At 36.5% G+C, this 26938-nt stretch overlaps 2 pseudogenes; both read right to left on the bottom strand.

Moving 5' to 3' along the window:
* Positions 1-5372: 5372 nt before the first annotated feature.
* Positions 5373-8349, bottom strand: LOC100342309 (programmed cell death protein 10 pseudogene; annotated as a pseudogene).
* Positions 8350-17923: 9574 nt separating this feature from the next.
* Positions 17924-19422, bottom strand: LOC100357151 (protein disulfide-isomerase A3-like; annotated as a pseudogene).
* Positions 19423-26938: the final 7516 nt, after the last annotated feature.

Genomic DNA, 26938 nt, shown 5'->3' with positions numbered 1-26938 from the left:
TGGGGTTACAAGAAGAAACTACTGCAGGAATGTGAACATTCAGGGCCTGCTTTTGTGAATATTTTATGAGGGATTCTTAGCATGAAGAGCTGTCATGTCTTCATTAGAGGTGTTGTGGATGCTGCTACTAAGAAAGCCACACATTCTGGGTGATCCAATGGCAATACAGAGAAGACAGAGCTCAGAATATGTTAGGTTTCAGCATGATGCTTCCTTCCCATATTCTGTAGTAAAAGAAAAAAATTACAGTATTTCCTAATGTGAAAAGCAGATATGTAGATGTTGACAGAGGCCTAATTTACAATTGGAACATATGAGTGCTTATCTAGTCTGCAAGGACTTGCCTTGTGTCCCAGAATAAGTCCTCTTTCCTGGTTTGGCCTTTGTTCCTCCCTTGAGTTTCAAGATTTGAGCCTGATAATACCCAAGATCATTTCCTGCCCAGTAATTTTACCCTACTACAAACTCTGTTTTGATAATTTTTGAAATAGTAATTCTTTAATATGGGTGATAGTTTTCTATGGTTTAAAAGCACAGTGTAGATTTAACTTCCAAATATGCCTACATTTACCATACTCTCTAATGATTTTCACCAGTATTTACTTATTTCATGGTAAATATGTGTGTGTATATATTTATATTCCCCTTTTCATTTCCTTCACAGAAGTTATCATGTGTCCGCTACCCTATTTTATTTTATGGAATATATCATGGGACTGTTTTCATGTGACTATAAAAATTTATTTTTATAAATTTTATTTCTCTGTTTATGTTATTCCATTACTTACAAAATTTTGCTTTAGATATAATGTTATGCATGCTGATATGTGTGTAGGACTAAATCAAAGGATAAATATGTTTGTAATGCTTATTTTTCCAGGCTTCCTTCTCTAGAGGTCATGCAAATTTATACTCAATATAAAACTTTTAGAAAGGCCTGTTTGTTCACAGAAAATCAACAGGGTTCATTGAAATACATTTATGTTTTCCTAATCTGATAAACTAAAAATATTATTTTTGTCCAGATTTCCAGTTCAGAATAAATGTTTAGGAGATTGACTCCTGGCATGTCAGTATGAGCAACAATGATGACCTGCTTCAGGGTAAAAATGACGAAAATTAAAAAGAAAATAAAGCTTCTGGAAAACTTCCTAAGGGACAGAAGCAAATTGATAAAAAATTGATTCAAGACAGTCCACGAAACTTGGGCAAGCAAGGCCAGAATCTATGGCATTGGGACAAAGATCACCTCTCCGATCTACTCATCTCAGTAATATGGAGAGTTCACTTCAGCTCATGAAGAAATATAGGGCTCTCTTTCACTGCAGCCTTCATAGAACTATCCTCCTGAAATACATGATTCTTTAAAATCACTTGTCCATTCCATGTTACCTGTTGTTAAGGCAAGTCTTGGGCAAATCCAATTGACAAATGAGGGTTATCTTCTTCTGGATAGTGTCCACTTATGAAAAGGAGATTCTACCTTGAAGCCAATGTGCTAATACTAGTTCCCTAATCTCTCTTGACTGACTTGTGTAATAGTGGTTCAGTGCAAGTTTCTATTCCAGATGAGACAAATGAAGGCATGATCTAGGCTTCTGGCCTCTGTCCTCCCCATAACCTATCAGAAACTCCTACTGTGAGTGTTTCACTCAGAGACAAGCCTTCCACTGTGTTCACTGTCAGTTCTACAGGTATGTCAATGAGATTATTACTGGAAGGAAAAAGCAGCAATAAAATAGCTCCTAATAAATTCCATAGGAGTTGACTTCATTTACAACAGAAACATAGAGAACTTCAAGCTTCTCCTGGCTACTGGCTTCTGACTTCAGTGTTCTTTTAAAAGTTTTTGTAAGATCATGTTGATTTTTTTAACATGATATTATAACTTGTGAGAATTAAACATTCTTGCATTTCTGGAATAAACCCTATTCTATAATAGTGTTACATATGTTAATATACTGATAAATTAAGAAATAATTTTTAAAGATTTATTCCTTTATTTGAAAGGCAGAGAGAGAGAGAGAGAGAGAGAGAGAGAGAGAGAGAGACAATGTATCTTCTGTTCACTGGTTCACTCTTTAAATGCCCACAACGATGAAGGCTACACCAAGCCAAAGCCAGGGGCCAAGATTTCTATACAGATTTCCCACATGGGAGGCAGAACCCCAAGCATTTTCAATGTGTTTTGAACTAGTATTTCTTTATCGCTTGGAATTTCTATGTTATAAAGAGTATTATAATATTAATGTATATTAATTCTGCCACTCATGTACTGTCCCTCTTTGACCACTTTTCTATCTTTATGCTAATGTCAACTTTGTCTGATACTTACATTATGATTCAAATATTCCGGCTCTGCAATGGTTTAACACACCATTGTCTTTCCTCTGTGTTAAATTTTTGAATCATCTTCTGTTGTTTTTTCTTAAATGGACAAATTTCATGTCATTGAATCATCTTTAGTTGTAAATTTTTGTGTGCATATACTTCATTTGTGCTTCAGTGTGCAATCCTTAATAGGAGAACTAGGCTTGTTTACATTTATATGTGTTGCAGATATGTTTTTTTTTTTTTTTACCAATTTTATATTATGCTGTCTGGTTTTACTTTTTTAAATCTCCTGAAATTCCTTATCTTTCCCTATTTGTAGTACTTCTGATATTTAAGACAGCATTATTTTCTCATAACCACCTTTATAACTTTATAATTATATAATATTCTTAGTTTTCTAGGTCTGTACAGTGTATACTTGTGCTTTCTGTTTTTAAATGTTATTTATTTATTTTCAATTATTTGAAAGGCAGAGAGACAGAGAGAGACTTTCCATCTGCTGTCTCACTCCCTAAATCTCAAAACAACCATAGCCAGGCAACTAAAGCCAGGAGACCAGAACTCAATCCCAGAACTCAATCTAGGACTCGCAGAAGGTTTAGGGATCCAATACTTTGGGCCATCCTCTGCTGCCTCCCAGGCTAAAAATTGGCAGGATGTTGGAATGGAGTCCTAGAAATTGAGATTTGACCCAGGTGCTTGGATGTGAGCCAACTTAACCGTTGCACCAAATGCCTGCCTCCATAGTTTTCTTTTTGCTTTTTACTCAATTTTAGTCAATACTATTTACCTTTTTATCTCTTTATTATTTACCTTTCGGTTGTAAAAGTTGCCTATTCTTCCATTGTTTTATCTGTCACACTAGATGCTGTCATTTGGATTCTAGTTATCAGTGGAGAAGTTTTATCTTAGCTTTATTCAAACATCTATCTTCTTTCTACCTTGTTCTTTTCATTCATATTAATTATATTTTTCAACATCATCAGCTCTTGTGCAATTTATATTATATCTGGCTACCTATTCCTAAACTTTTTAAGATGTCTTTTGCAAGAAAATGGATAGAACTGGAAACCATTATACTTGGTGAAATAAACCTGTCCCAAAAGACAGATATCGTATGTTCCTGCTAATTTGGAGTAACTAATAGAGTACCTGAAATGTAATGTATTGGAGTGAAATGGACATTTTGAGATTTGATGCATGTTTGCAACCTTTGTCTCAACTGTTAAGGATCAGTGTTTTTTCTTCATTCTGTTTATTGAATTCTTTACTTAGTGTAAGGTTAACCTTATGAGTTTAAAATGAACTGAAAACAGATCATTATAAAAATTAAGAGTGTGCATAGGAGAGAAAAGAGGAAGGAGGGTTGGAGCATGGGTGGGAGGGAGGGTAGGGTAGGAAGTGCCTCTATGTCCCTAAATCTGTATATATGAAATACATAAAACTTGTATAACTTAAATAAAATTTTAAAAATATTATAAAAAAGTCTTTGTTTTACAATCAGCTATCTTTCATTTTTAGTTCCAGCTACCTATAATTTCTCTCATTATTCCACGTTTGGCTACTGCTCCTGCTCCATTTGTTTTTTGTTTTGGTTTTCCCCAGAAAGACTCTTTGCCTGAGCTGTTAGTCTGTCCCCTTTGTACTTGGAACTCAGCTTGACTTGATGCCAAGTTCTTGGATCACATTTTATTTCCTTAAATGGTGTTTTTTCACCATCTTTTCTGTGGAATCTTACTATCGAGTAATTGAACCCAACATGTCTTTTTCACTTTATTAGCGACTTTCTCCCACTGATCAAAGGATTCTTTGTTTTAAGACAAACAACTATGTAAGGAATAGTGCAACATTAACTGATCTGAGTCACTTTTCCTTGTACATCATTTACTCTTCAAGATGTAAATTTAAGCTTTTTTTTACGCCAAAAAAATTTCCTTCAGTGATATTTTTAAATGTTTGCTCTTTCATTGTTTCAGCTTTTTTCTTCAGAGATTACGTTATGCTTATATTTGATCTGCTTTGCCAGTCTTTCATATCTGTCATTTTCCCTCTATCTCATTTATTTCTTTACTCCATTTTCATCTCATTGCATAATCATCATTTTCAATAATTGCTTTACTTCTAGTTCTTTATTTAATTTTCTTATTTATATTTTCAATTTCCCTTATTGCATTTTTCACAATGTCCATTGTTCCTTTTTTTTTTTTTTCAATTTGACAGCTCCTGAAGTTATTTCACCTCTTCCTGTCACCTTGCCTTTTTCTGGAATTTGTGTATTTTCATTTTGGAATCACCCTTTGTAGCCATGATTACTTTCCTAAATTTTTAAATTAAATGGTAGATTTTTGGTTGTGATTTTCATTTATTACATGCCTATATACTTTTTTAAAAGATTTCTTGTTGCTTCATTACTTAATAAACTGTTAGTAAGCTCCCATTAGAAGTTCTGTAGGCATTACACCAAGTTGCTTTGCTCTTCTGATCACACACACACACAACACACACATACACACATAAATATATTTGTTTTTAAATAAGGAATAAGGAAATGTTTAACAGATGTAAACTCTTCATTGGATATTTGCCACCAATTATTAGCTATTGCTTATTACATTATCTTTCAAAATATTGCTTTTAAATCAAAATGTAGAAAACAATCACAAATATTTATAATTATTTTAAGGAATGGTATATAATGACACATTACAGTGGAAATTCTTTTATCTTATAATCCTTAAAAGAATGATAATAGCAAAAGTAATGCAAAATCTTCACTGTGAGATTATGGTTAAACTACATTTTACAAAAAGATGGTGTAAAATAGCAATAATCCTATTCAATACCCTGGATTAGATCCCTTCAGCAGAGACTGATAATTTATGCAGTCAGACTTTAAAATTTCCAGACAAAGCAGTTCAACACTGCACTGAAAATTACATCTGATAATGAACTCTCATCAGACTTTTTACTTTTGAATATTATAAGCATATTAAATCTTTTGTTTATTAAAAAAGTACATCTTTTAACATATACAACTTTCAGACTGCAGGTTTAAAGGTCTGAAGTATCAAGTGGGTCTGATGAATTAGATGAAGGGCATGTATAAACATATTTATTGCCTTACAATCTTTAAAATAATTCTTCAAAGTATCACTAAAACTTTTGGAGTACTTTATGAATTCTTTTGGTGTTCAAGTGCCCTGAAGCTCTGGTATTGATATTTTTTGAAGACATTATTCATTGTATTAAGAAGTTCTTTTGTTGCACTAGGTATATCCTTGACTGTCTACAGATATCTTATTCTTCCCTTGATTTCATCTGGGATCTTACTATGAATATGCTTAAGTGACCATGCCTTTTCATTTAGGTACAGGAATTCTGCCTCTGGTCATTCAATCATGTATTTCCATATTATCAGGTGCCACTCAAAAAAAGGTTTCAGTGAAGTTAGGCCTCATGCTTTTTTTTTTTTTTTTTTTTTTTTTTTTTGCCTCTAACATCATCATAATGATATCTGGTGTGGGACTTGGATTTACTTTTTCATTCTTTTTTATTCAACTTTTATTTAATAAATATAAATTTCCAAAGTACATCTTTTGAATTATAGCAGCTTTTTCCCCCAAATCCTCCCTCCCACCCACAACCAGTCCATCTCCCACTCCCTCTCCCATCCCATTCTTCATCAAGATTCATTTTCAATTTTCTTTATATACAGAAGATCTACTTAGTATATACTAAGTAAAGATTTCAACAGACTGCACCCACACAGACACACAAAGTTTAGAGTACTGTTTGAGTACTAGTTAAACCGTTAATTCACATAGTACAACACATTAAGGACAGAGCTCTTACATGGGGAGCAGATGCAGAATGACTCCTGTTGTTGATTTAACAATTGACACTCTTATTTATGATGTCAGTAATCACCTAAGGCCCTTGTCATGAGTTGCCGAGGTTATGGAAGCCTCTTGAGTTCACCAACTCTGATCTTATTTAGACAAGGCCATAATCAAAGTGAAAGTTCACTCCTCCCTTCAGAGAAAGGTACCTCCTTCTCTGATGGCCTGTTCTTTCCATTGGGATCTCACTCACAGAGACCTTTCATGTAGGTTTTTTTTTTCTTTTCTTTTCTTTTCTTTTTTTTTTTTTTTTTTTTTTTTTTGCCACTGTGTCATGGCTTTCCATGCCTTTGAAACTCTCATGGGCTTTTTAGCCAGATCCAAATGCCTTAAGGGCTGATTCTGAGGCCAGAGTGCTGTTTAGGGCATTTGTTCTTCTATGAGTGTGCTGTGTATCCTGCTTCCCATGTAGGATCATTCTCTCCTTTTTAATTATATCAATTATTATTTGCAGACACTGGTCTTATTTATGTAATCCCTTTGACACTTAATCCTATCTTTTTGATCAATTATGAACTTAAACGATCACTTTAACATGTAACATGGCATTGGTACATGCCACCTTTCTGGGATTGAATTGGGATCCCCTGGTATGTTTCTAGCTCTACCATTAGGGGTAAGTCCAAGTGAGCATGTGCCGAACTGTACATCTCCTCCCTCTCTTGTTCCCACTCTTATATTTAAAAGGGATCACTTTTCAGTTAAATTTAAACACCTAAGAATAATTATGTGTTATTTACAGCGTTCAACCAATAGTATTAACCAAAACAAAAAAAAAAATACTAAAAGGGATAAAGTATTAAGTTGTTCCTCGACAGTCAGGACAAGAGCTGATCAGGTCACTGTTTCTCATAGTGTCCATTTCACTTCAACAGGTTTCCTTTAGGTTCTTGTTTAGTTGTCACCGATCAGGGGGAACATATGATATTTGTCCCTTTGGGACTGGCTTAATTCACTTATCATGATGTTTTCCAGATTCCTACATTTTGTTGCAAATGACCGGGTGTCATTGTTTTTGACTGTTGTAAAGTATTCTATAGAGTACATGTCCCATAATATCTTTATCCAGTCTACTGTTGATGGGCATTTAGGTTGGTTCCATGTCTTAGCTATTATGAATTGAGCTGCAATAAACATTGAGGTGCAGACAGCTCTTTTATTTGCCAATTTAATTTCCTTTGGGAAAATTCCAAGGAGTGGTGTGGCTGGGTTGTATGGTAGGGTTATATTCAGGTTTCTGAGGAATCTCCAGACTGGCTTCCATAGTGGCTTAATCAGTTTGCATCCCCACCAACAGTGGGTTAGTGTCCCTTTTTCCCCACATCCTCGCCAGCATCTGTTGTTGTTAGATTTCTGAATGTGAGCCATTCTAACTGGGGTGAGGTGAAACCTCATTGTGGTTTTGATTTGCATTTCCCTGATTGCTAGTGATCTTGAACATTTTTTCATGTGCCTGTTGGCCATTTGGATTTCCTCTTTCGAAAAATGTCTATTGAGGTCCTTGGCCCATCTCTTAATTGGGTTGTTGGTTTTGTTTTTGTGGAGTTTCTTGATCTCTTTGTAGATTCTGGTTTTAATCCATTATTGGTTGCATAGTTTGCAAATATTTTTCCCATTCTGTCCGTAGCCTCTTCACTTTCCTGACTTTTTCTTTTGCAGTAGCAAAACTTCTCAATTTGACTTAATCCCAATAGTTACTTTTGTCTTTGACTGCCTGTGCCTCTGAGGTCTTTTCCAAGAAGTCTTTGCCTGTGCCTATATCTTACAGGGTTTCTCCAATGTTCTCTAATAATTTAATGGTGTTGGGTCATATATTTATATCTTTAATCCATGTTGAGTGGATTTTTGTGTAAGGTGTAAGGTGTAGGGTGTATGGTCTTGCTTCATGCTTCTGCATGTAAATCCATTTTTCCCAGCACCATTTGTTGAATAGACTGCCCTTGCTCTAGGAATTGTCTTTTTCAGTCTTACTAAAAGCAGCTCTCAGTGTCTGAGCTGCAGACAGATTTACTTACTCTAACTCATTAAACACAGGATATGTGGCTGCACAGAGAAGCACAGAATCCATGAAAGTGGTCTCAGCTTCATTCTTCATTTCTTCCATTGTCATTCTCATCTAAAAGCCAACAACAGTAAAAAAGCAGTGCCAAATGCAGAAGAATCTTTATTCACTACATTGTCCCCCCCCCCTCCTTTCTCTCTGGTGTGATAAAAGAATAGGGCATAAAACATATATCTACCGGCAACTGAGGCAACTGACTTCATTTCCCACCTTTAGAGCCCTCTTTAACTCCTGGATCAATTCACTCCCAACAATATACTTTTTAGTGTGTCTTCTGTTTCTGATAATACATTTTGTCTCTTTCTTCTCCTGCTTAAAGTTCCTTTTTATCACAGCTGTGTCAGTATCTCTTCTTAGGACATATGCTTGAATGAGTTGAATTTCCTTGTTGTAGCCCTTGCAAAGGCTTGGAAAGGGATAAGACAGAACCAAGAACACTATAACCTTCCAAAATTTGTCTATCAAAAACTGTCCTCTGCTGTAAATAGCAGCTGTTTTGTTCAAATCAAGTACCACTATTTGTTTCTCTCCATGATACATCTCTTCCACTTCTCTCCATCAAACTGAACCTATGAGGATTTTTGCCCGTCCTGAGATCCAACATATCCTTTGCTGTTTAATGCAACCAAGGGATACAGTTTTTATCTAAGGAGCCCAGATAATCTTCATGGCATGTTAAGCTATATTTTTTGTGGCTATTTCTGAACTGATAAAGGCTTAACTCCTTCACATCCTAATTTCTTTTTATTTTACCCCTTATGAAGGTTTTGTCTAATTTCAGGTTATTTCATCTCATCCCTGAACAAAATCCTTACCTCTCCTAATTTTCTTTCTCATAGGCTCCTGGCCTCCAGGGAATACATTTTTTTCTAAGACTCTTTCTGTTACTTCAGCTCCCTGGAAATTTGCCCTCTCTAGAGTACACTAATGCTTTTTATTCTACTGTCTCACGGGTCAATTTCAGCTGCTTTACCTGCCTTCTTTTCTCCCTTTCTTCCTTCTTTTTATCTTCCTCCCTCAGCCACTCCCTCTCTTTTCCTTTCTTTCTACCCCCTCCCTTTGTTCCTTTCCTTCCTTGTTGTTGATAAACAAACGGAGAATATTGAGAGTAACACTAATTTTATCTTGATATTGTGGTGTTAGATGATTCGATACAAACAACAAATTAAATCTTGAGGTTTTACATGTTCTTTTACTATTCAGTACATGTAAATACAGTCTTTATATGAATTCTAGAAGTGCATTACTATTTTTAACATGGTTTCATGGGCCAGCAAGCAGTGTTGTTACATAGGACTAGGACCTTGTACTCAGAAAGCTGTGCACTTGAGGTTTAATGCTCTACATCTGCCTACAAAAAATTTGAAATTCTTAATAATTTTGAACTTGAACTTGTGTTGTATAAGTTAGCTATCACAGGTAGTGGAACATGAGCCTAAGAACACGTACTATCACATTTCCTATCACCTCTTCTCCCAGAACATGTTCTTGGCTGCTGGCCTTTGTGCTCTGACACTATCTATCTTTTCTCAAGGCGGTGAACAACTTACTTGTGATTCTGCCTTCCACCATTGCTCTCTGCCCATAGACTCTTGGGCAAACAACTTAGTAGGACCTTCTCAACCTCCTCTCATCCAGATACAACATTCATTCCAGTGTGAAAGTTTCAATTTTGCTGGGGTGTGGTGGTGGTGGTAGGGAGGGTAGGGGGATGTCATTTTCATCAAGTGTTGGATGGCAAGGTCTGTGAAAGAGGAGACTGATCAGGGCCCCTGGAATTTCATTTTCCAACAGCCTTACCAATTGTGTAGCCAGTCCCATTATTAGAATGGTTAGAATTTTAATACTTAGATAAAGGCACACACATCTGGTAAGGTTCTGAGCCAAAATGCTGGAGATCCTATGCAGTGCAATCTACTTCCATCCAATTTTGCATGATTGCTATAAAGTAAGTTGTAGCAAAATGCTGGAGGTCCATTGAATTTCCCTCTGCCCAGGGTGCTTTAAGTTTTTTTTTTTTCAAATATCTACTGATCCGCAACTGTTTACTATGGAATAGCCTATGTAAGGTGGAAACTACAGAGATGAAATACACTTGATTTTTGCCCCCCAAAAGATTATATGTGGAGAGTGGGTAGAGACTGGAGAATGCAGGGGTGTGGCATCGGATTAGGGAAGAAGAGTTGAATGGAATTAACATTATTGTTGGGAAAGAAAGTAACACAAAATGCTAATCAAAGTTAAAAGAGGGCTAGATTTAAACTTCATAAAGAGATTAGGGATGACATCCTGAGGGACACTTGATTTAGCTTTTTTAATGGTGGTTAAGATTTAGACATGCAGAGAAAGAAGATATGAGAAATATTTCAGAGAAGAGCGTGCATAAAAGTATAAGGATAAGGCATTTGGGGTGTGCCCAGTGCACTAGGAAGGGTCCTGATAAACTTCTAACGAGTATATATAGAAAGTAGATTCAATTGGAAAAACTGTACAATATGGGAGGTTTCATGAAGCACCATCAACTGAAAAAGGAATGCAGCATATTACAATTTCTTATGGAAAACATGAACAGACTTCTTGGATGATTTATTTGACTGCTTAGGTATTCAAGAATTTATTTTCAAGATTGAAAACTCAGAACTAATATGATATAGTATTGATGTAAAGGAAATTTGGTTTTGTTAGTAGTCCAGTAAAAGCTGCTGGTAGCATTTAAAAATAATAATCTGTACCCATTCATTAAGCATTAATTAATTACTAAATGGTCCTTTGAGGATTTATAGCATGATCACCTCTCGCTCTCAAAGGACTGTGATCTAAAAAGGCACATAAGAGAGGTAGATAAACAAGAAGAAAGTGATAAGCATACCTTGGAAGAGATATGGATAAAAGGATTGGAGTTTTAGAGGATGGAGACTTTCAAGCCTTCAAGAATTTTACAGATATTTTCATCGTCATTGACACTTTTAATGGATATTGAAGGATACAGAAGATCTAACACATTAGCCATCAGGAGAGAACACCCAACTGGAGGAACCACGTGAGCCAAAGTAGCAAAGTAGAGGACAATTCAGAGAACAGAGAAAACTGCAGTTTGATTAAGGTGATTGTAGTGATTATAGGAAATGCTCTTTATGGTTCAAGAAATGTCTGGGGAAATTCCCAAACAATATTTATCACTGAAACTCTTTCAAGTGGTGCCAGAGCTGTAATTCTAAAGAATGGCAGAAAGGTAAAACAAAGTAGACCTTCACATTAAAAGGCATTGATTGACTCCAGTGTTATTGTCAGCTTTCTTTCTCCTGAAGACAAAATACCATGGAATTGCTCACATGACATCTGCATGACACTGCTCAAAAGGAAAAAGAAAGATCTTGCCTCTGTCTCTTAAAATTGCATCTTCCCTTTTATATCATTGGCCACACTTCAGGCTTTTGATAGACTTAAAGAATGACTTGTCCAAATGTTCAGCTGTGCATGTTCTTGTCCAGCAAGAGTATCCCATATCTGTTTCTGAGAGATAAGGTGTTCACATGAGTGAAGAAATAAGAAAATAACCAACTAATCCGAACAAATTAGGATATAGCTATAACTTTGAATTTTACTACTTAGGATAAAAATATACATTTCAGGAAAACAGAAATATTTTACTATTTTGCATATTTATAAATCACTTAAATATCTTAAATTTCATAACCTTTTTATATTTTTCAAACCACTATTCCATCTACATTCTCAACTGAGTTATCTGAAATTACCAAGGCATGGAATTTTAGCCCTGTTTTACAGATGAAGACTAAGAAATTCTTATTCTGATGAATCAAAGGCCTTTGAAATGGCTAAAGAACTACTGCTGACTTCCTTGTTACAGAAGGGAAAACAGAAACCTATGGAGGTGATTGACTTGCTCCAAAACTCAGCAAGTAATGGAGTGCGACTCAAATGCTACATTCTGTCTCTTAGACCAGGAAATTTCCCTTCACACCCCACTGTTTCTGAAGATTAAGTTAAAGCTTTTCTCTTGATCATTGCCTCCGTATGATTCAACAAATCCTTAAATTCTATTTCACAACAATGTAGTCAATTCCATTAAACTTGCTGTAGCCAGTGTGCATCAGCACGTTTTGTTCTATCCCATACTTTCTCAAATGAAAAAATTCTTCACCTACAGAGGAATGACATTTAAAATAAAGCCAAATTAATTTTCTGTTTTTGAAAATGTCAAAGAGGATCAGGAAACATTTCCAGGCTTGGACCTATGGTAGCAACTTTTTTATTCTTGAATGACTCCTTGCTTAAAATACATATTCATTGATAAAATGTCTAAGCCTCTTCTGTTGAGCTTCATTTTGAAATTCACTTAATCTCATGTACCAAACACGAGAGTGGCCTTCCAAAACTTAGTATTTATGGTTACATATATTTAAAAACTCATTGTAGGCTACAAATCAGCACTGTACCCAAATGCTTTCTTACTGCTGAGAGAATTATTTCACAGAATAAAGGAAACAAAGAAAGAGAACAGTTTGCTGCTTTATAAGCTTTAGATGGTCCACATAATTTAGACAATTCTTCTAACAGGGAAAAATAACATTAAATTACAGACTGAAAAGAAGATTTATGACTAAATGATTGTGATACAAAAATATCTTATTTCCTTAAAGGTGTATGGAATATGAATTATAAGTTGGACATAAAAATTTTTTTGTATTTCTGCCTTTCAAAGAAGGTGGTAGGGTCTGATGGACAACAGGACTCATAGCTTTTCTTTCCACTCTCATTCTGTGCAATTGTTAGGCCAAAAATTATTTTCTTTGGAGATTCAATTTGCCCTTTTTTATGGTGTATTTATAGCTTTTTCTTTCAACAAATTTTTTTTTCAGAGTCTTCTAGATGTTATAATGTAACAACTGTACATCTGCTGCTTGGGTCAACAAACATTGGTCTTATGATTTTGGCAGACAGCACATTTTCTTCTTTTTTTTAAATATTTTTATTAATATAAGGAAAGCGGATTTCATGTATTTCATATCAGTCTCCCTCCTTCCTTCCTTCCTTTTTTTCTTTAATTTTTGCAAATGTATAATTTCAATCCACTCTACAATCGCAGGCTTAATTCAGCACTAACCATAATATTCACCAAAAGAGTAAGAAGACCACAGTTCCACAGGAATATAAACAAGGGCTAAAAACAACAATCATAGCACAAGTCTGTTTTATTCATATATATATATATATATATATATATATTCTATACTAACTTCCACAAGGCAGAGAAAACATGTGATATTTGTCTTCTTTGGACTGTCTTATTTCACTAAGCATAATGGATTCCCATTACATCTATTTTGTTGCAAGATGGGATTTCATTCTCCTTTGTATTTGAATAGTTTTCTATAGTTTTCCATATACCACATTTTAATTACCCAGTACTCAGCTGATAGACATGTGGGGTGATTCCATATCTTAACACTAGTGATTTAGTGAGCTGCAATAAACACAGCAGGACAGATAGCTCTTTCATATGCTAATTTCATTTCCTTTGGGTAAATTCCCAGGAGTGGGATGGTTGGGTCAAATGGTAGGTCTGTTTTCAGATTTCTGAGATCTCTCCGTTCAGTCTTCCACAATGGTTGTACTAGTTTATTCCCACCAACAGTGTATTAGGGTACATTTTCCCCAAAATCTTCACCAGCATTTATTATTTTTTGATTTGAGGATGATAGGCATGTTAACTGGTGTAAGGTTATACCTCATTGTGGTTTTTATTTGTATTTTCCTGATGGCTAATGATCCTGAGTATTTTTTTGTTATATTTGTTCTAACTTTTTGAAAGGTAGAATTAAAGAGAGAGAAAGGGAGAGAGAGAGAGAGAGAGAGAGAGAGGTCTTCCATCCACTAGTTCACTTCTCAAATGGCTGCAATTTCTAGGGCTGGCCAGGCCAACGCTTCATCCTGTCTTCCACATAGGTGCAGGGGCCCAAGCACTTTTGGGCTATCCTATGCTGCTTTTTTCAGGTACATTAGCAGGGAATTGGATCAGAAGTGCAGCAGCTGGATCTAGAACCAGCACTCATAAATGAGGTTGGCATTGTAGGTGGCAGCGTAACCCACTATGCTACAGGCTGGCCCCAACATTTTTTCATGTGTCTATTGGCCATTTGAATTTCATCCTTTGAAAAACACCTGTTCATACCTTTGCCCATTTCTTTTTTTTAAAGGGGGCTTATTTATTGTCACTGTTCCAAATGTACAAAAAAATTTAGAAACTATCCCTCTTTGCAGATGACATGATTCTTCATTTAGGGGACCCAAAAACTCTACTAAGAGACTATTGGAACTCATAGAAGAGTTTGGCAAAGTAGCAGGGTATAAAATCAATGCACGAAAATCAACAGCCTTTGTATACACAGACAATGCCATGGCTGAGGAAGAACTTCTAAGATCAATCACATTCACAATAGCTACAAAAACAATCAAATACCTTGGAATAAACTTCACCAAGGACGTTCAAGATCTCTACGATGAAAATTACAAAACCTTAAAGAAAGAAATAGAAGAGGATACCAAGAAATGGAAAAATCTTCCATGCTCATGGATTGGAAGAATCATTATCATCAAAATGTCCATTCTCCCAAAAGCAATTTATACATTCAATGCAATACCAATCAAGATACCGAAGACCTTCTTCTCAGATCTGGAAAAATTGGTGCTGAAATTTATATGGAGGCACAAGAGACCTCGAATAGCTAAAGCAATCTTGTACAACAAAAACAAAGCCGGAGGCATCACAATACCAGATTTCAGGACATACGACAGGGCAGTTGTAATCAAAACAGCATGGTACTGGTACAGAAACAGATGGATAGACCAATGGAACAGAATTGAAACACCAGAAATCAACCCAAACATCTACAGCCAACTTATATTTGATCAAGGATCTAAAACCAATTCCTGGAGCAAGGACAGTCTATTCAATAAATGGTGCTGGGAAAAATGGATTTCCACATGCAGAAGCATGAAGCAAGACCCCTACCTTACACCTTACACAAAAATCCACTCAACATGGATTAAAGACCTAAATCTACGACCTGACACCATCAAGTTACTAGAGAACATTGGAGAAACCCTTCAAGATATTGGCACAGGCAAAGAGTTTTTGGAAAAGACCCGGGAGGCACAGGAAGTCAAAGCCAAAATTAACTATTGGGATTGCATCAAATTGAGAAGTTTCTGTACTGCAAAAGAAACAGTCAGGAGAGTGAAGAGACAACCGACAGAATGGGAAAAAATATTTGCAAACTATGCAACAGATAAAGGGTTAATAACCAGAATCTACAAAGAGATCAAGAAACTCCACAAAAACAAAACCAACAACCCAATTAAGAGATGGGCCAAGGACCTCAATAGACATTTTTCAAAAGAGGAAATCCAAATGGCCAACAGGCACATGAAAAAACGTTCAAGGTCATTAGCAATCAGGGAAATGCAAATCAAAACCACAATGAGGTTTCACCTCACCCCGGTTAGAATGGCTCACATTCAGAAATCTACCAACAACAGATGCTGGCGAGGATGTGGGGAAAAAGGGACACTAACCCACTGTTGGTGGGAATGCAAACTGGTCAAGCCACTATGGAAGTCAGTCTGGAGATTCCTCAGAAACCTGAAGATAACCCTACCATACAACCCAGCCATCCCACTCCTTGGAATTTACCCAAAGGAATTTAAATTGGCAAACAAAAAAGCAGTCTGCAGCCTAATGTTTATTGCAGTTCAATTCACAATAGCTAAGACCTGGAACCAACCTAAATGCCCATCAACGGTAGACTGGATAAAGAAATTATGGGACATGTACTCTTTAGAATACTATACCGCAGTAAGAAACAACGAAATCCAATCATTTGCAACAAAATGGAGGAATCTGGAACACATCATGCTGAGTGAAATAAGCCAATCCCAAAGGGACAATTACTATATGTTCTCCCTGATCGGTGACAACTGACTGAACACCAAAAAGGAAACCTCCTGAAGTGAAATGGACACTATGGGAAACGGTGACTTGATCAGCATAGCCCTGACTGTTAATGAACAACTTAATACATTATCCCTCTTAGTAGTTTTTTTTTGTCTGTTCTACTTAATATGACTGGTTTAATTCTGTAATTAATACACAGTTATTGTTAAGTGTTGAAAATTAACTGAAATGTGATCCCTGTTAAACATAAGAGTGGGAATAAGAGAGGGAAGAGATGTATAATTTGGGACATGCTCAAGCTGACTTGCCCCAAATGGTAGAGTTAGAAACATACCAGGGGATTCCAATTCAATCCCATCAAGGTGGCATGTACCAATGCCATCTCACTAGTCCAAGTGATCAATTTCAGTTCACAATTGATCATAATGAAAGGACTAAGAGTCAAAGGGAGCACATAAACAAGTCTAGTACCTGCTAACACTAACCGATGGAATAAATAAAGGGGAGAGTGATCCAACATGGGAAGTGAGATACTCAGCAGACTCATAGAATGGCAGATGTCCTAAATAACACTCTGGCCTCAGAATCAGCCCTAAAGGCATTCAGATCTGGCTGAAAAGCCCATGAGAGTATTTCAGGCATGGAAAGCCAAGACACTCTGGCAAAAGATCTCTGCGAGTGAGATCCCAGTGGAAAGAACAGGTCTTCAAAGAAGGAGGTACCTTTCTCTGAAGGGAGGAGAGAACCTCCACTTTGACTATGACCTTGTCTAAACAAGATAAGAGTCGGAGAACTCAGAGGGCTTCCATAGCCTTGGAAACTCATGACTGGAGCATAGGGAGATTACTGATGCCATAGACAGGAGTGTCAATTGGTAAAGTCAACAACAGGAGTCACTGTGCACTTACTCCTCATGTAGGATCTCTGTCCTTAATGTGCTGTGTATTGAGATTTAATGCTATAACGAATACCCAACCAATATATTTCACTTTGTGTTTCTATGGGGGTGCAAACTGTTGAAATCTTTACTTAATGTATACTAAACTGATCCTCTGTAAAAAAAAAAAAAAAAAAAAAAAAAAAAAAAAAAGAAATCAACACCCAACTTGACTCTCACTGGGATTAAACATGACAATAGGTCTGCTCTGATTTCATCATCATTTAAAAAAATCATCTATTATTTTTCACTTTATGTTTCTGTGTGGGAGCAAACTGTTGAAATCCTTACTTAATGTATACTAAGCTGATCTTCTGTATATTAAGATAATCGAAAATGAATCTTGATGTGAATGGAAGGGGAGAGGGAGTGGGAAAGGGGAGGGTTGTGGGTGGGAGGGACAGTATGTGGGGGAAGCCATTGTAATCCATAAATCGTACTTTGGAAATTTATATTCATTAAATAAAAGTTAAAAAAAAAGTGTATACCAAAAAAAAAATTTAGAAAATAACCCCCCAGCTCAATTCCCCCCACCCCCCACAACATTCTCCCCAACACAAATTAATTTTCCCCAAAACCACAAGCATGAACTGGTCCTGGTATTTTCATAAACAGTGCAGCTAAGAAACAGTCAGCCTCGAGAGGCAATAATCCCACTTTGGTCCCAGTCCTCCCCAGTAATTTGCCCATGCCTAGTAGAAGAGTCTTTTTACAAAGTGGTGTATTTGGCTGCTGCTTTAAAGATCCTCCTGTGCCTTCTCCTTCTTCTTGGGTCTTTCATCTTGAATTATAGGGTGATTTGTAGCCTCTCACTGTGGATAGCTAATAAAATCACTTAATTCATGGCCACCTTCATATTTCTTTGGACTTAGCTTCTTGTTGGCTGTAGAGAAGTAGATGGTAGGAAACCTCTGAATTCACACGGAGAAGGCAAGTCATTGGCTGTGGCATCCTTCTTGTCAATGACAATATTTGTGTCTTTGCTACCTTCTCTCCCAGTTCTTCATACTTGGGCTCCAGATTCTTACAGTGACTGCACCAAGGGGCATAAAGCTCAATCAGGACACCTTTATTTTCATTATTCACTATTTCATCAAAATTCTCTGATATCACAACCTTTACAGGCCCAACATTGCTCTGTGGGATGGGCTCAGATTTCGGGTGACTCTTCAGATAGCCATTGAAGAATCCTGCAGGAACCTCTCAAGAGCCTTGCCATCACACAAGAATTCCTCCTGCATGACAAACTTCTCTCCTTTATAGCAGTTCTGATAGCAACAACAGCAACCTCTCCAGTACTGCCTTCCAAGCCAAAATCAGAAAGTTCATGGCTAAAGGTTTTACGCCTAGCTATAACAAAACTGTTTGTGTCCAGCATCCAGGAAGTTCTTTGCCACATCATTACTCTGTTTCTGCAGTAGTTAGACCCTTTAGCATTCTTTTCATACTCCACATCATTGTAAGCTATAAGTAAATCCATGCCTTGCATCAAATCTTTATTGTCTTCTGTCGTGAGGACAGAACAAAAATGTTTTCCTGGATAAACTTTTTAATCTTGCCAGTAGTCATCTTCTCTTATGTATATGCCACAGTTTTGTCCTTAAACTCGTTATTCAGATGTAAGGGATGAAATTAGGTGATATTTTTTCCATCATCGTCACACTCCCTCACCAGAGACTCAGCATTGGTGTGTGCAAATCGGTACATATCCCTCAAGTTGCTGGCTGCTTTTAGGAACTCAGAGTGAGCTTCACTGAATAAATTCTTAAAGAACCCACCACAGAGACATCTTTAGCATTAATGAACTTCTTAAAATCTTCCTCAGTCCCTAGAGGCACTGAAACTGGTCCTGCCTGCTTCTTCAAGTGCTTTACAATTTCATCTGCAGTCCTAGGCCCATCATAAACACCTGCTTCTTCACCATCTCTAAATATCTTCAGTGTCGGATATCCACCAGCGCCATACTTGTTACAGGTGTTTGTGTTGGCAGGCAATCAACCTTTGCTAGTGGGACTCTCCCTTTTAATCTAGTAGCCGCAGCTTTGTAATCAGGGGCAAGCCTCTTGCAGTGTCCACACCGGAGGGGTGAAGAACTTGATGAGCATGAGCCAGCAGAGCCCGTGTCAGTGATGCGACTCTAGAAGTTCTCGTCTGTGAGTTCCACAACGTCAGAGTCAATGGCTAGTCTGGCCACGGGGAGAAGCAGCGCCATGCTGGCGAACATCTCTAGGCAGCGAGCTGAGGCGACCACCCACCGCTGCTCATGCTCCTGCGTCTACTTTGCCTTCTTAACTAGATTGTTTCATTGTTGTTGAGTTTCTTGAGCTCTTTACAGATCCTAGATAATTAATTATCAGTTGCGTAGTCTGCAAATATTTTCTCCCATTCTGTCGGTTGCTTCTTCACTTACTTTGCTGAATGCTTCCTTTGCAGAGCAGAAACTTCTTAGTTTCATGTAATATCATTTGTCTATTTTTGCTTTGATTGCCTGTGCTTCTGGAGACTTTACCTAGAAATCTTTGCCTATGCCAATGTCTTGTAGAGTTTTCCTGTTTTTTTTTTTTTTTCTAGTAATTTGATGGTTTCAGGTCATAGATTTGGAATTTTGATATATTTTCAGCTGATTTTTGTATTAGGTGTAAGATAGGGGTCTCGTTTCATGTTCTCGCACTTGAAGAGCCAATTTTACCAGCATCACTTGTTGGAAAAACTATCCTTTCTACAGGGATTGATTTTAGCTGTTTGGTCAAAGATTAGTTGGTTGTAGATACGTGGATTAACTTCTGGGGTTTCTATTCTGTTACATTGGTCTGCATGATCATTTATCTGTCAATATCAGGCTATTCTGTAGAATATCTTGAAATATGGTATGTAATGCCTCTGGTTTTGCTTTTGTGATTTAAGATTGCTTTAGCTATTCAGGATCTCTTGTGTTTCCATATGAACTTTAGCATCATTTTTTTTTTCTGGATCTCAGAAGAAGAATATCATTGATGCTTTGATTAGGATTGCATTGAATCTGTAAATTGCTTTGGGTATTATGTAAATTTTAATGATATTCTTCCAATCCATAAAGGTGGGAGACTTTTCCATTTTTTTGTGTCCTCTATTTCATTCTTCAATGTTTTATAATTTTCATTGTAGAAATCTTTCCCATTCTTGATATTTAAATGTTTTGTAGCTACTGTGAATTGTACTGATCTTATGATTTCTGTCTCAGCCACAGCATTGTTTGTGTATACAAGGGCTTTTGATTTTTGATGTTATGTATTGTCTTGATTGTGTGAAGGAATTTTCCTTCCATACCCAACTTGCTTAAGATTTTTATAGTGAACATATGTTGTATTTTATCAAATATTTTCTCTGTATTTATTGAGATAATCATATGGATTTTATTTTTCTATTTGTTACTATTTTGTATCACATTTGTTGATTTGCATACGTTGATCCATCCCTGCATGCCAATGACAAATACCACTTGGTCTGGGTAAATGATCTTTCTGATGTGCTGTTGGATTTGGTTACTAGTGTTTTGCTGAGGATTTTTGCAAATATCATTGGGGTATTGGTCTATATTTCTTTCTTTCTTTATCTTCTTCTGGTTTTGAAAGAAAGGTGACACTGGCCTCATTGAAGGAGTTTAGGAGGATTCCCTCCCTTTCAATCATTTTGAATAGTATGAGAAGAATTGATATTAGTTATTCTTTAAAAGTTTGAAAGATTCCATCAGTGAAGTCATCCAGTCCTAGATATTTCTTGGTTGGGAGGGTCTTTATTACTGATTCAATAATAATAATGATAGTAAAAATAATCTAGTCCTATACATTTCTAGGTTGTTGGCCTATTTAGGTTTTCTATGTATTTCGGTAGATTGTATGTGTCTAAGAATCTATTCATTTCATCTAGACTTTCCAATTTGTTGCCATATAGCTGCTTGTAGTAATTCCTGATGATTCTTTTTATTTCTGTTGCATCTGTTGTAACATCATCTTTTTCATCTGTCATTTGATTAATTTGGTGTTCTCTTCCTTTTTGGTTAGTTGGGCCAATGATGTGTTAATTTTGTTTATTTTTTCCAAAACAGCTCTTCATTTTGTTTATCTTCTACATCTTTTTTGTTTCAATTTTGCTTATTTCCTCTTCAATTTTAATAATTTCTTGCTTCCTACTAATTGTGGGTTAGATTTGTTCTTGTTTTTCTAAGTCCTTAAGATTCATTGTTAGGTCATATTATTGATGCTTTTCCAGTTTCTTGATTACCATAAACTTCCCTCTTAATGCTGCTATTGCTGTAACATGTAAGTTTTGGCATGTTGTGTTGTTATCTTCATTCATTTATAGGAATTTTTTAATTTCCCTTTTGATTTCTTCTATGATCCACCGTTCATTCTGGAGCATATTGTTCAGTCTCCATATTTTTGCATATTTTCTAGAGTTTCTTAAGTTTTTAATTTTCCAGCTTCATTCCATTGTATTTAGAAAAGATATGTGGTATGATCTACATTGTTTGAATTTATTGAGATTTGTTTTTTTTTTTTTTTTGGCCTAACATATTGTCTATGAAAAGAAATTGCTGTGCACTCATGAAAAGAATGTGTATTCTGCAACTGTTAGGTGAATTGTTCTGTAGATATCAATTAGTGTAGTGCTTATTTGTTGATTTTTTTGTTTAGTTGATCTTTCCATTAATAAAACTGGGGTGTTGCAGTCTCTTGTTATTGTTTTGGAGTCTATGTCTCCCTTTAAATCAATTAGCAATTGTTTTAAATTTCCAGGTGCCTACACATTTACTATAGTCACATCTTCCTATTGAATTGATCCCTTAATCATCTCATATTGCCATTTTTTGTCTCTATTAACAGTTTTTGTGTTAAAGTCCATTTTGTCATATTAGAATGGCTACTGTTCATTTGCTTTCTGCTAGCACGGCATAACTTTTTCCATCCTTCAACTTTCAGTCTGTGTGTGTCTTTGCTTTGAGGTGTATTCCTTGCAGGTAGAAAATAGATGAATCTTATTTTTTAATCCATTCAGCCAGTCTGTATATTTTAATTGGAGAATTTAGGTCATTGCCATTCAAAGTTATTATTGATAAGTAATGACTTGGTCCTTACTTTTTGCATAAATATTCCTATTGTTTGCTTTGAATTTCCTTTGTGCTTTAACAAGGAGATTTTCTACCTTCACATTCTTTTATAACAATGATTATCTTTGTTTCTCTGTATAGAACATAATTAAGTATTATTTGTAAGGCTGGATGAGTGGCAAACAATTCTTTCAATTTCTGTTTGTTTTGAATGGACTTTATTTCATCATTGTTTATCAATGAGAGCTTTGCTGGATACAGTATTCTGGGTTGACATTTTTTTTCTTTTCTTTTAGGACTTGGACTATGTATCTCCACTAGCCTGTAGCATTTCTGATAAGAAATCAGCTGTCAGTCTAATTGGACATACTTTAAAAGTAATCTAGCATTTCTTTAGATTTTACTTTTGAAAGTTTGACTATAATGTGTCTTGGTGAAGCTCTTTCATGATCATGACTATTAGGAGTTCTATGTGCTTCTTGTACTTGAGTGCCCCTATCTTTCTCCAAATTGGACAATTTTCTGTTATTTTTTTTCACTGAATAGGTCTTCTAAGTCTTTCATCCATTCCCATTTTCCACACTTTCAGAAATTCCTAAGACGCTGGATGGTATCCCATAAATCTTAAGGGCTATTTTTCAATTTCTTCTATTTTCTTCTTTTTTTGTCTTACTGGGATATTTCCAAGGACTTGTCTTTCAGCTCAGATATTCTTTCTTCTGCCTCACCAAGTCTGTTGTTAAGGCTTTCTACTGTATTTTTATTTATCTTATTGAATAAGAAAATGAAATTTCTAATATTTCAGTTTAATTTCTCTTCAATGTCTCTACCTCCCAACAAAATTTTTAATCCATGTTCTTTTCAGATTTCTTTAATCATAAATTTATTTCTTATTGTTTTGATCCATCTTTTGATCATTCCTGTAAAATTCTTTTAAGGCATTTCATCACCCTCATCATCTTCACCTTCTAATATTGAAATGTTCCTGTGTTCCTTTGGGGGAGTCATATTGTCTTCCTTGTTCATGTTTCTTGTATTCATACATTTATTTTTAGGCATTTGCAGAAATACTTGTTGGTTTTCTCCTCTGGTGGCTTTTATCTTTGAAACATGCCTTTGTGGCTTAGTGGAGTGTTTGCTCCTTCAGTGATTTCCAGAGGCATGTGCTGAGTGGGGCCTGTGAACCCCAGTTAGTGCTTGAGGGTGGGGCAAGAAACCAATGTAACACCCAAGTTGGTCAATGTAGATTTATTATATTGTCAGCAGTAGGAAAGGTATAATCACATGAGCTGGTGTGATCACAGCCTCACCTCCTCTCTACCAAGATAATCACTGCCTGGGGAGAGTCCAAAGTGGCTATATACTCCACTAACATAGGTGAATGATCCACACAAAAGATCTTTGGGGTCCTCAGTGTGATCATGGAATCATCTGCAGTGATATACCCCAGGCACTCAGGCATCTCTGAGCCTCTGAAGCCAGAGACACCCATGCCTTATCATGTGGTCACAGAATTCTCACTGTCATAACACACCCAAGTCCCACAGGGAGCAGGTGATCCACTCTCAGTCCTGTGAGCCTGCCCTGTTCATGGAGAGAGCCAAGGCATTGACAGAGCCTGCTTGTCTACATGCTGGCTTGGCAGTTTCTGTCTGGGTGCCTATGATAGAGAGCGGGGAGTGGAGCAATTCACAGGACTATTTGGGCACCCAACCCCATGCCAACGCTCTAGGCCAAAGTGAGTGTGTACCACAGATTTTTCCCTGTGGTAAAATCCTGGTGGGTATGTGCTGTTCCCCACTTCATAACATATATGTATAAGAAATGAGCATTATAACTCAATCTCTTGCTTTATTAACTGTCAGAAATAGCAGCTGATTCCAAAAATGGATCCAAACTGTAGCATTGCTTATGTATAAACTACTCTTTTGTTTTTCTTCTTCCATCCATCTCCCAGTTCATAAGGGTTTTATTATAATTTTAACATCTCCATGGTGTATAGACTTGAGAATTCTATACATTGTTTACAAAATTAATAAAGTCAATATTTACATATTTGGATCATGTGAATATTATTTGCAGCATAACTAAGTAGCATAATAGGATCTGTAGAAAGAAGGAAGTGTAATCCTAAAATATTAAATGAGAGTCATTTTAAAGGAAATTTCCTGCAAATCAAAGCCAAATTAATTCTTTTTCTCATTGTTATGCCTTATTTTAGATCAATTCGTGTCCACATCACAAGGAGACAAACCTTTGAGAAATCTGGAAGATTCAGAGAGTTGTAGAGACAATGTTTAAGAGATTGATCAGGACTATGACAAATAATAAAGCTTCCACTGCCAGAGAAAATGTCTCCCTTAAACTTGTGCCTGCTCCTAAGGAGAAAGTGAAAAAGTAAAATCTGAAATAGTCATCCTCGCTAAAATGTCTATAGGAGAGTTAAGTTTCGTGGTATTATTGACTTCTCCCGAGAGTGTTGCAAGAAGGCTAGTAATCGCTGGCGCTACGGCTCACTTGGCTGATCCTCCGCCTGCAGCACTGACACCCTGGGTTCTAGTCCTGGTTGGGGCACTGGATCATTCAGACAGACACAGAAAAATGTTAAACGCTCTGCATGCAAGTGCAGGCAATTGCTATATTGCTTAAGATGCCATTTGGCAGCCTGCACCACTGCTCACTTGGCTAATCCTCCGCCTGCGGCACCGGCACCCCAGGGTTCTATCCCAGTTGGGGCACCGGATTCTGTCCCAGTTGCTCCTCTTCCAGTCTGGCTCTCTGCTGTGGCCCGGGAAGGCAGTGGAGGATGGCCCATGTCCTTGGGCCCTGCACCCACATGGGAGACCAGGAGGAAGCACCTGGCTGCTGGCTTCGGATCAGTGCAGCGCACCGGTTGTAGTGGCCATCTGGGGAGTGAACCAATGAAAGGAAGACCTTTCTCTCTGTCTCTGTCTCTCTCTCTCTCTCACTGTCTAAATCTGCCTGTCCAAAAAAAAAAAAATAAGGCTAGTTGTTATTATCCTCAGGAAGGATAACCTTATTGTCCATGGGCAGAATTTTCTCCCACAGTGATGCTTCAGATTCTCCACTCTCAACCTCCAGTTGATGCAAGAAGACAGATTTATCAACAAACCTTTTGCTATTGTTGAGAATTTTCAAATGAAATTTTTGTTATTGTCAGGCATTATTTGGTGGTTTTCAACATCTACTTATTGAATTTAGGTGGGAGTGGTTTCCAGAAGGATTGTAGAGGAAAAGCAGTAGAATTTAAAAATGCAAGGAACTTAAGTTTAGTACTTTCTCTTTCCTTCTGTTTTTGTTGTTGTTCTTGTTGTTGCTGATTTACAAATAACAGCGATATATTATATGGGGCACAAAGATATTTTGATATTTGTATACATTGTCAATAGAGTAAATTGAAATAACATATAGATCTCTTTAATTTTTGTGGTGAGAATGTTTAAAATTTACTCTTTTATCAGATAATTTCACTGACTTATGTAATCTAAGAAAAAGTCAAGATTACAGAAGGAGAGAGTAGAATGATAGTTAATGGAACCATGTCGGAAAATGGCAGCTATTAATAACCATGTACAAAATTTCAATTAAGAACAGAGAAATAAGTAGTAGGGATCATTGTTAACAGTGACATATTATACATTTCAGGATGATTGACAGAGTAGAGTTTAGGCATTATTACCAGTTGGGTGATTTTGAGAAAATATTTCCATCTCTCTGTGCTCTATCGATATGAAGTAAATTATTTTGTGGCTCTAATAAGGAGTTGAAGTATGGGGAACAGTTATAATAAATTCAGTGAGTTAGGGTCAAAACTCTTTTTACTATAGTTGAAGTTTTGAGCAAAACTTAAGTCCCTTCTGAATACTAGTTTCCTTCTTTGTATTAGAAGGGGATAATGCAAATAATTTTTAGAATACTTTTGTGCTCCATTTGGACATTTGTGGTAGGCTGAGTAATGGTGCCCCTTAAATATCCACATCTTAATATCTGGAGCCAGTTATCATGCATTTTACATGGTAGAAATACCTTTAAAAGTGTGATTGAAAGCCTTGAGACAGGGATATTAGTTTATATTATCTACACATGCCCAGTCCAATCACAGATTTCCCACCTTTCCCAGCTGAGTCAGAGTGAGGAGGTGTATTTATGAAAGTAAGGCAGAAAGGCAAGGAAACGGAGTCTCAGAGCTTCCAGAAAGAAATAGAGCCTTGCCGACATCTTAATGTTAGCTGAGTGACAGACGGATGAACTTTCTAGGTTTTGGTCTATAAGGTAATAAATTTGTATTGTTTTAAGCCACTGGTTTTGTGATAGTTTGATAAGGCAGATGTAGAAGATAAATACAATATTTGAATCATTTATTAGCATTTATTCACCTCTAATAGTGACTAGTCATTGTGGAGGACAAAAAGAAGAATCAGACATGGATATTTCTCCTTAGCAATCTTTCAGCTAATTTGAAGAAATGCATCTAAGGCACAACTGTGATTCAAAGATGGTGGTAGTGGGTGGTGGTGGTGGGAGGTTCTAAGGGTAATAACAATGTAGGTAAAGGTTACTGGGTATTTAGAGAAAGAGATATTGGTCCCTGCCTGAGGGAGGACAGAGAAAGTGATCTCAG

Source organism: Oryctolagus cuniculus, chromosome 4 (assembly GCF_964237555.1).
Source record: "Oryctolagus cuniculus chromosome 4, mOryCun1.1, whole genome shotgun sequence".
In the NCBI taxonomy this organism is placed as follows: Eukaryota; Metazoa; Chordata; class Mammalia; order Lagomorpha; family Leporidae; genus Oryctolagus; species Oryctolagus cuniculus.
This window is presented reverse-complemented; position numbering and strand designations above follow the sequence as displayed.